Genomic DNA, 11,665 nt, shown 5'->3' with positions numbered 1-11,665 from the left:
TCTGCTCCCGGTATGACATCCCGTGATTGGTCGCAATGCTCAGTCCAATTAGGGTTAATAAGAGCCAATTCAATCAGTGACAGAGCCGACTGGCTCATCACAGTACTACTATATTTACAGCATGACATAACAGCGCGGCGCTGGAGCGGGAAAGTGCGCTTCTTTTTGCACATCGTCTACATGCGCGAAAAGCCTGGACACTTGGGCTAAAAAAAAGACAAACATAGAAAGTGTGAAATATGAACGTTAACATTGTAGCGCAAACATTGGGCTTCGAGCCACGTGTAACAGACAGTGCGATTCAGAACAAAGTCAAAAATAGCTTCTGCACAACAATACAACTCTTAGCTAGTAAATTCATGTGGAAAATGGACGCCCCGTCTACAGGGCTGCGGCAAGTCGTGGCCTATTTGTTGGGGAAGGATGTTGAGCTCGGTTTTCCAAACGAGCCGCTGCATATTGACCTATGTCTATTGTCTAAATGTCTATTTATTTATTGATGTATTCATTTATTTATTTCAACATGTATTGATTCATTGATGATTTTCTCTGTGTATTCATTTTTAATTCTGGCATGGATTATCCTGCATACAAAAGCAAAGGCCCGGGACAGTGCGAGCATGACTTATACAGCGCAGTGCAATCATGGTCGCTGCTTGACATCGTCCTGCAAATAAAAAAACATTGGCTGGATGTCAAGTCACACATTGCCGGGCCAGACCTCGAACCCGGATCCTCCGGATCGTCACCCTGCTGCTCTCCAGCTGAGCTACTCCGGCAACGGAGCATCGGCGCGGAAGGGTGCTATTAACTGTGCGCTGTTTCTGCCGTCACTCATCTCCTGCAATGCCGTGTTTATGTGAGAGCTGTGACGCGCTGTAGCAGCAACTACATGTTTACTACATCTCATCTCCTCTGGGGTTTCAGTGTTTGTGAGACGGTGACACTAAACGCTGAAGTATAATGTCGGCCAATAAGCGCACTGGACACCGCCCACTGGCTGTGATTGACACAGCGGGCTTGTATGACGTCATTCACTGCTACAATGATCGAGCGCAGAAATACACCGTGGTCGTGCAAAAATGCTTTTTCTACTCTTGCGGTTTTTATTTTACACTACAGGAATAAATAACTAAACCAATATTAAATACATAGATACATGTCCCTGCCGATTCCAATGTTGGCGATTCATTGAACATGTAGCACTATTTGCACATGCATGTATTTATTGTCTCACATTAGAGATGAGATGTAGAAAACATGTAGTTGCTGCTACAGCGCGTCACAGCTCTCACATAAACACGGCATTGCACATGCCTGTAGCCAAAGTCCGTTTTTTTGTCTTCATTAAAATGATCCTTTACAGGAGTATTACATGCGAAGCCAAGGCCGGCCCTATCGGAATAGGCAAATGCTAGGGGCGCCCGAAAGAGTGAACATTTGTACGGAGGTTTGTTGCACTCAGTGCTTGTTATTGTGTGGAACCAAGTCACAGCAATTCCTGGTTATTAGCCAATAGGATGTGAGTGTTAATATGGGATGTCCTGTATAGAGCTGCTGTTAGGGAGTCAGTCAGTGAGTTGCACTGGGCAACAGCGGCACTTTGTACTGTCAAAAACAACACAAACACAGCTATTGGGTTTTGCTGATTTCTATACATAAGCAGCTAAAATTGGACATTGTCAACCTCGCCTCTAAAATATAAAAGTGCGCACACGACCGGGGGTCACGGTGCCATAGCTTGTGTTCACCTAGAAACTCGTCCGGCAGCGGCGGACGCAGCGGATTTCAGTGCAGACGCGTTTCAGCAGCGACACGTTTCCATCACACCCACCGGCACCGCGTCCAGTTTGCATATATAATGTTGCTTGATATGGGATTTTCCGCTGCTGATGTGTGGTTGTGAAGCAAAGATATGTTTGAGTCCAAATCTGCCTGATTTCATGGAGATTTTGAGCTGTTTTTTGACTTGTCTCCAGTTGTTAACATCTTCCCCAGAACCCGCACCCTGAATTACTCAATCGTCTTCGCCCTCATTTTTCAACACTAATTTTGTGCAGTGCACAGTGGGACAAAGGGAAATGGTACAGACTTGAATCTAATAAGACACAAAATGCTTGAAAGTTTCTATTATGTTTATCTATATGACTACAATAATCTTTAACAAATTAAAATGTAAGTGGTCTGAAACCGTTTTAATACAAATATATACATTTATTTAACCAGTTGATTTTTGTACTTTGTGAAATGAATGTACTAAATATAAGCAACGGGGTAAGTGACTAATTCACAGATTTAGTCCATGTCTGGACCTTGACTATACCTTGACCAAGAAATGTGGACCCTGACACAACATAATTGACTACCCCTGCTGTAGAACATTGCTACATTATGCATATTGCACTAAGGTGTCTGTAATATCGTTTTTTCGTGCAATACTTTTTTAATACTGTATTTATAATTCATTTTATGTCACTTGTTTCTTTAATACTGTTTTTATACTGTTTGTGTGGGGGTTTTGTTTCTAAAATAAAGAAGATCTCAAAGACATAAAGCTATGCAGTCTGTGAGTGTATGAACACAATGACCCTGCGATGCAGGGGGCACCACTTAAAATCTTGCCTAGGGCACCAAATTGGCCCTGTGCGCAGCAACTGACGTTATGCAAACGACATCAAGCTGGATAGTGAGTATGGGGTGAAAAGAGCAGGAGAGACGGGAGAGAAAGCAGGCAGCAGCGTCATTGTCGCAGAATATTGAACATATGTTCAAAAACACTGCCAAACAGGGTAAGGTTGTTATATTTACTACCTAATCTAACAGTTGAGATAGATAACGCTAACTACGTGCTAGCAAACAGTCGTCAACTCCACGCAGAAGGTAGCTAATGTTTTTACTCGTGTGTGTCTGTGTCTGTCAGATTACACAAAAACTACAAGACCGATTTTCACGAAACTCAGTGGAGGGGTGTAGCATGGGTCAAGGAAGAACACAGTAAATTCTGACCATTATCCATCCAGTGGGACTAGCTAGCTACAGTGACCGATTCAGAAGATTTTTACCCTGAATATGTGTGATGTGTCGGCGCTCCATTCACGTGTGTGTGTGTGTGTGCGCATGTGTCTGTGTGTCTGCGTGCGTGCATGCGTGTGTTTGGACTGAAAAAGGTGGTACATGATCTTGGTAAGCAATTTGACAACATTGTAGTAAATATTTTCGGTGCATCAAAAAGCGTCCTCGTTAAGATAGCAGCAGACAAGCTAATCCAGCACAAATTAGTGCATAAAAAGTAACCAAAATGAAGTATTTAAACCTCATAATTGAATACAAAATGAGGGGAAAAACTGCAAAAAGGTCCACTTTTTGAAAAAAAGAACCCCCCTTCCACTAGGCTGGCTACGGGCCTGTTGCAGGAGATGAGTGACAGCAGAAACAGCGCACAGTTAATAGCGCTCTTCCGGGTCTTTCCGGAGTTGCCCGAGTAGCTCAGTCGGGAGCGCGTCAGACTGAAGGTATGAAGCCCCAGGTCCGATCCCTGGCTCTGGCAATGAGCTACACTGTTTCCACTTCCACACTTTTACTCTGCACAACAATCTGACGCAGAGCAACCATGATTTTACAGCAAAGTGAAATCATGGTCACTCTGCTTCAGATTGTTCTGCAAAGTAAAAGCTTTCATTTCATGTTGTGTAAAAAAAGTGCAAAAGTCCAAAAGTGTCTTGACAAGTGTTGAAATTAAAGCTAGACCCACGCTAACGCGATTCTTTAAATCCCAGACGATATTTAAAATGGTGGGCTGCTCACATTTAACGACAGGCAGGATTTCACGGAATTTAGGTCTTTTGCATCATGATGCCCCAAAACAACTATTGTTATTTGAGGTATTTGAATCAATACTTATGAAAGTCAAAATCAAAAACTCAAAATAATGTAACTTGTTTTCGTGGATGTGCTCGACTCTCATTGGCTGCTGCCGGTCTCGGACCCGAGTCGCATCTTTAATATGAATTGTGTTGGATCTACTCGCCTGCCTGGCGAGCTGCAGGTTTGAGCAGAGGGCAGCGGCTCATCGGTTAGGCCCCGACCTGCTGCTTTCTGTTCAACCGGACACTCAATGACTCCATTGAATGAACAACCGGCTTAGATTGTACTTTTCAAATTGTGTAAAAAATAGTTGGTTCTTTAATATGTTATTCATACAATTCTATGCTTAACTTAAACCCTCTACAGTTAAAAATAATGAAAATGCTCTGATTAAGGTTCAATTAAGCAATCGAGAGCTCTGTTGGAACAGATACCACAGGCAGTGCCCATCTTGCCCATCTTGCCAAAGACTATCAACATCAATATTATTAGCATTAGTAATGTAACTATTCTCAATTTCCCAGCTGAGCTCACAGACACTTTCACTGACCCCCCCCTCCTTCCTGGGGGGTGAATCCCTTCCTAATTGATAGGGTATTTCTGTTAGTGAAAGGACTATTTCCATACAATATCATGACTTTAGACTTTAAACTATATCTCATTCAATGATTTATTTATTTTACATTAAGTTATACCTTCAGTAACTTCCTTATTTTCCCTCATATTCCATTCAACCACCTTCACAACTCTCATGCTGAAAGTGGCAGCACATGTCTTTCACACATATCAAACTCCCTTTTTCCAGCTTCCCAAGCCTCATCAACTCTTAAACCCCTCGTCAACTTCCTCAAACCTTCCTCAACATCGCTCAGACCCACTAAATTGCTCTGTATCCTAAAAGCTGTTCTTTCTCCTTTTCCTAATTTCTTACAAGAAAATTCAAGTTATATTTATTGACATGTATTATTACTATTTATACACACATTTCACTCCATTATTTTAACTAAAATATTTACTTAACAAAATATCTTTTAGAAAATAAGCCTTTTAATTGATTTCAATAATGATTCCCAGGTACCTCAGGAAAACAAAGTTTCAAAAAATGTGTCCAGTCAATGATTTCCCCAATGAAGAGTTTGCGTGGGCACTAAGACTGTCCACCTGCGCGGCTCATATGTCCTTATTGTGTCAACTTCCTCCTATTGAAGTCCAATCTACACCGGTACATGTTCAGAAGAACTGTTCCCGAAACTAGGTTGAACTGATCAATAGTTAATTTCTTACCTACACATTGTATTTAGGGATCTTATATCTGGGAATTTCAAAAACTCTTCATTGTGGAACTCACAGCTACCAAACGACCCTTTAATTTCCTGGAGTATCTGGTTATCTATTGAAGACTCTGTATAGGAAGTTGAAGAAAGTGTTTTGTGATAATTATATAATGTTTTATATTAATACTAGCATTAGAAGTAGTTTGTATACAGACTGAGCAGATTAGATTTAGCAGCACAAGTAAAGGGTCAACAAGGTTGATTTGTTAGAAACTCCTGTCAGAAATGAAAGATCACCCAGTGCCGAAATAGCCTACAGATGTCTGCTGAGAATTTGTTTATGACTTAATCGTTTCTCCAGATAGGCAGGAATTGTTTCTGTTAACGAGCGATTGACACTAGGTAAATGACGACCGTGGGATCGCATCTTCCTAGTGCACATCAAAGACGGACATCTGCTTTGGATCCATCACCTCTTCACGGGAGGACAGATCATAAAACGGACCCGGACCTGTATCTTCTGATTGGATGAACGGCCATAAGATGTTACGTCATTTTCCTATAAAGCTGCACTCATGTTGGTAAACATTAAGTTCTCACTGAAGGAATTATTCCTGACGTGGGGCTTCCGAGCGGCTTGATTAAAGTTCTATTTGCTTTATCTCCACGATTTCTCCACTGATTTCCGAGACGGTTCTACATCTATGTATTCATATCTTCACCATATTTTACTGTTTCCTCAGATTCCCATTTCAGAAATTAGCTCAAATTCAATTTTCAACATTTTATTTTGTATTTCTGGGTTGTAAAATAGTATTTTATTTTTATTTTCTCCTTTAAATGGTTCAATGTTAATTTAGCTCACTTCTTCAATGCTTGTCATTTTATATTTCTATAGTATCCTTCAAATTCGTACCCTTTGACTACTTCACTCATCTTAAATCCAAGGTCTAATTTATTTCAGGTATTTTATGCTGGCCCCAAACATTTTCTGAAAATAAGACTATAATATATCACTATTCTGTTTACATTCTCCTGCCTGGATTTTACATCAGGCTGTCAGGGCTGCACCAGAGTGCTGCTCCTGTGGATGTCAGCCTTTCATTTCCCTTTAATTTGACTTTATAGAATTTGTCCATAATATGATTTTTAACAAACAAATCCTTGTCCTTCTGGGTCTTAGACGACACCATTACTATTTATTTACTTTATTATTACTTTATTTTTATTATTTAGTGTATATTGTGTATTACTTTAACATTATTCTCATAATAGAATATATAATTTATTTATAATTTGTGATGCCTTATGCACTCTATATGCACTCTATATACAGTTAAATGTTTAGATCCAGCCTGGAGCTGAACCTCTGGAGCCACTGGGGAGCTGTTCAGTTGACGGGAGCTCTCTGACTCTATTTTAAATCTATATGTGTTTGTTTGTGGGATTATGTGTATTTGATTACATGTTTTCATTGTTTAAACTTGGTTTTATACAAGTCCTTGCCAATAGTAACAATGTCTTTGCTTTAATTTATGAATTTATGGTTAGACTTAAACATACTGCTATTAATCAGTCTGTGTAACAGGGCCAAGTGAGTGATTGATTGATTGGATTGTGCTGATCCTATTAGCTATATTCCAATCAATTGATCTAAAACAGCAATTAACCCGTTTTTTTTATTTTTTTGGCTTGTTGTGAATTTTGGCTTTACATTGAAGAGTTTGTATTGTGTGCTTTTATAGTTGAAATTGCTGTTGTAATTGTGGTAACTTATATTGGTGTGTTTATTGTATGGTTTATCTGATGTTTATATTGTGGTTTCTTTTCACTTACATTGGTGTTTATTGTATGGTTTATTTTAGTATTTCTTTAATGAAGGTCAATTGCGGTTTTATTATAATAATTGGTCGTATGTATTTGAGGGAGAAATTAACTTAACTGTTTAATGGATATTTACTTTTTATGGATTGTTTAGTGATACTGTGATTGTTATTCTATTTGCCTAAATTGCACATTGTGTACCCAGCGTATTAAATTGGTTATTAAAAAGACTTGGTTATATACTTCCTCTTGGCTTTTCACTCTCCCTTTAACATCACTAATTTTAGCTTCCAGGGTTATTCGACCGGACCGTCCGGTAAACCAAAGGTGGTGGCAGCTACACGCTCCTCTGTCAAATCCAGTTAGGACACGACCTTACTAGGACAGGTTTCGTTTCAGTACATATTGATGATCCTGTACTGTTATCCTAACCAACAAAGGCAGATGTAACAAATTAATGCATAACAATAATATTAGTAAATTGGGTTTGATGTATAAGGTGTTGTAGATTATGCAATAGATCTCAACGTAATTTACTGACAGACATCACTCTTTATCACTTTCACTTTTGAAGGAACTGCTTTGTATTCTGTGTATTGTTTTATTGTAGTGCTGCTTCCTTTCTTGGCCAGGTTTTACTTGCAAACGTGATTTTATTCTCAATGTAAGCTCAAAGTCAAATAGTTTAAATAAGAAAACAATGTATTGAAATGAGAACATCATGAACCTGTGTAATTGTGCTGAAGGACAAGCACTGAAAGCAGAGAGAATTTTGTGTTTGGCATTGAATAGCCTTAAAGAAAACTATGCCGTTTTTGGAAACTTTCATATTTAAGTTGAATGTAGGCAAAAACATTCCAGTCACTCTGAAGAGAGAATACAGTTTACTGTTCGAATAAGTAGCCCCTGAATTGAAGATAAAAATCAAAAGTGCTGTTCGTAATTAGTTTACACTTTTACATCAGATGTCTTGTTTTTGCGTTCCAAATTGAGGAGTTGTGGCATATAATGTAAATGAAGTTACTTCACTAGTAGTGCGATTTCTACGTTGTGTATGTGTGTTTGTATATATGAACTCATACATTTTTTAAAGATTGTATTTGGAAAACAAATTCAGGTATAGCACGTGTCCCCCTTTTGAATGGGTTCTATATATAACATTTTAAAACGAATGGTTCTGTATAGAACGCTATGTTTGGGGGTTCTTCATGTAACCCCTTTGAAGGGGTTCTACATAGAACCATAAAGGGATCCACCAGAGCGATTACTCGAGGAACCCTTTATGGTTCTGTGCAGAACAATATCTTCTAAGAGTGTGGAGTGTCGCCACACAATTTCTCTCAGAGGGCTTTTGACCAATGGCAATCCAATCCTGAATGACATCACCACTATCCTGTTGTACTTTATGCGAGAGATGTATTAAGTAGTTTATAATGAGAAGAATAACAATAATCACCTGTTTTTCATAGTTGCCTATAGGTTTTGTATCCATTGTCTCCTTCATATTAGGAAAGGAAGTTGATCCATAGCCTACTCAGAGACAACTGAGAGTTGGTCTCTGAGCAGCAGCACAAAGGGGTCGAGTCTCTCAATGTCCGTGTGTTGGAGATATTCCACCATATTGGTCCCAGCCTTTAAAACAATGTTAATGAAAGGTACTCACAGTCATTTTAAATATTACATCCTGTAGTGTTTCCTTTCAAAATATAATCTTATTATGACTTGAACTAAATAAATCCTTTGACCCACTAATACCAAATTTCAGTTAGGGGGGCCACAGGTGTGATTTGAAAATACGATCTTCCATGTCTTTCTGTTGTGTTTTGACCTGGGGATCTGTAATTGTCCAAGTGGCTACTGCACATGTACTTATTTTATATTAAATGTGTTATTTAATTAGGCTTGGTTCTGGTGAGCATGTACAAGACGTCAGCTTTTTAAATAACTGTGTGTATTGGATCATACACATTTTAGAAATACTCTCTCAAACTTCCCGCATTGGTACCTCACCAGGGAGGTAGAAAAAAGCAATAGCATTGAAAAAGTGTGATTGTAGTTCTGCTCTTCTGCAATATATTTCTACAAGATCAAGAACGGGCTCTGAAAACACTGAGGGTACAGGACGAGGACAGCGAAGCAATGAGCAACACTTGATACAGGATAAGAGCAACGGATACTTAGAATTTATAGGTGTAGGCCCCGTAGTAAAATATTCCCATCCGTTTTCATGGTACAATACTTTGATAATGACCCCCAATAGTCTTTCAAATGCCTGAATATCTGAAAAACATTTTTTTTTTCTGAATTGAAAACCCTAGCTGGCTATGCATTCGTTTGGCACCATCTAACATTTCGGAATCTGTGCATTCTTTACCCTTCCACAGGCGGTACACACTGGCAGCAAAACATAAATTGTTACCTTGGTTTATGTCTATTATTTTACTAAATAAAATACCTTTTAAGCGCCTCCGCGCACCACCACCACCTTGCATATTTCTAATCACAGTGACCGTTATTCGCAAACTCAAATGTGATAGAATTTTGTTGTGACTTTGTAGTAAATTAGCTATGCTCTCTAAGAAATCTGCAGCGTCCAGCTCCCCCACATTTCGCCTCCTCGATTAGAAAGGATTATTTAATGACCCCGAGCTCGGTCTCAGCTGTACAAAATCATTAGGACCCACATTGTGTGATATTTCATTTAGCAATCCTTGCACAGCTCCATGCACAATACGGACAGCATTCATATAAGATTGTACCAGATCCAGGTTCACAAACCTGAATTCTTCATAAAACTCCATACCCCGAAACCTATTAATTTCTCGGTCATAGCGACGAATAATCTCCAAAAACCCCCGAGGAGGGTCCCCGCCAACGCCACCCTCAGCCATTTGTTCATCATTTTCATTATTCATCTCTAACATTGCAGCATCACCACCCCCGATCTGATTATCATTGTTATTAGCTACCGATGCTAGTTCCTTAGATACATCCTGATCTATATATTCCTGAATTTCCAAGTTTACCGGATGGCCTCCCGTCTGGAGAGTGTGCAACAGTGTCTGTGACCGTGCTAATTGTGACACAGTTGTTCTAAATTTAAGCCTACGCAGCATTCTTTTCGCAGCATTAATTTTATTTCGCATTACCCCCCTAATTACACAAGCAGACTGACAGATTTTGTGCTTCTCCTTTTTCATTGTTTGTCAATTGTTGTTTTCAGAATTGGTTGTTTTTTGTAACAACCCTTCTCGATCTTGCAGAGACTGATTGATTCACAGTGTGAATTACAGATTCATCAAACTCTCATCAGAAACGGGTCAATTCCCTATTTGTTTTAACAAATTTGTCAAAACATGTATTATGGACTGAGCGGTGTTTAACGCCTCCACAAGCTGACTGCATATCTTGCTAAACACCAGGGCCCTACAATCACCAGGGGTCTGTATGTCAACACAGGGTGATTGATCACATTTCATCTCAGTATCCCCACTAGTGGTGGCTTTAACCGTGCTTTTACCCCGTTTACCTCTTTTTACAGTAGCGGAGCTCGGTCGGTTCACTTTCACACATTGCACCCCCACATCGGTGGTGTCGTGTGCCACCCGGTTTGTCTTACTCAGGGCTTTTCTGGGCGCTGTGTTTCCCCTTTGTGTGACTGGTGGCTGTCTCCCCCGCTGTAGAACGGACCTCCCTTTATCAGCACGATCGGATCTCTTCACCTGTTTTCCACTTGACAAGCCTCTCAAGCAGGGCAATGCAGGCTGTGCCGCATTTTTAGCTATAATAAAACAAACATGTCAATTACACTTTATACAGTGACTTTTCACTACATTTCGAACAAATACAAAATATAATATTATTATTATTATTATTATTATTAATAACATTGGTAAAAACGGTGAATGTTACACACCTCCATTCAAAGTTTGCTCTGTGACTTGGGGTGGGTGGGGGAGTGCTTAGTTATGTGGGTTAAACAACTGTCAAATCAAAAAACAAACATTGGTCCCATAAATGTACACAATATAATGTTTTAGAAGATGTAATTAATTTATAATATGTAACAACTTGTTCTATGGCATACCATGAAATCTGAATAAAACTGGCCATTAAACACATTGCTTTGGCCCACCTTCAGAACACGTGTCTCCTGCGGTTTGGAAGGCGCTGTTCGGGACGTAGGCGTTGGGGGTTGCGAGTTCCACTCTCCGTGGTCCCCTGCGGGGTGCTCGGCCCGACAGTCTCGGCTCTGTTATTCTGTGCTGTAATATCTCGGTTCTCTCTCACCTTAAATTATACAAACCATGAACTATGCATGATATACTAACACTTTTAAACCCAACTCTATTACTATAAAAAACATTCTTACCATCAATACATGATAACGCATTTACTAGCTCTTCCTCATCAAATGGACCCCAGTCAGATGCCATTATGAAGAGTGTGTCCCTTCATATATTATATTGGATGTGTAAAATTAACTGCTTGGAGCGGCTTATTTATGGGGGGGCAAAATGGTATTTCATAATTTTTCTAAGAATCACACAAAATTGTATTCCACATAACATACCAGGAAACCGCCAAAAATGTTGTTCTTATTACAGAATTCAGTTGGGGCGGTATGTTGGGGTGTCTATTTCACTCCGATAAAGTTGATCTCCAACAGACATCTGTATCTATGCGTGCTATGGTCATGGTCT

This window comes from Amia ocellicauda, unplaced genomic scaffold (assembly GCF_036373705.1).
Source record: "Amia ocellicauda isolate fAmiCal2 unplaced genomic scaffold, fAmiCal2.hap1 HAP1_SCAFFOLD_31, whole genome shotgun sequence".
NCBI classification, from domain to species: Eukaryota; Metazoa; Chordata; class Actinopteri; order Amiiformes; family Amiidae; genus Amia; species Amia ocellicauda.
The sequence above is the reverse complement of the archived record's forward strand: the minus strand, read 5'-3'. Positions refer to the sequence as shown.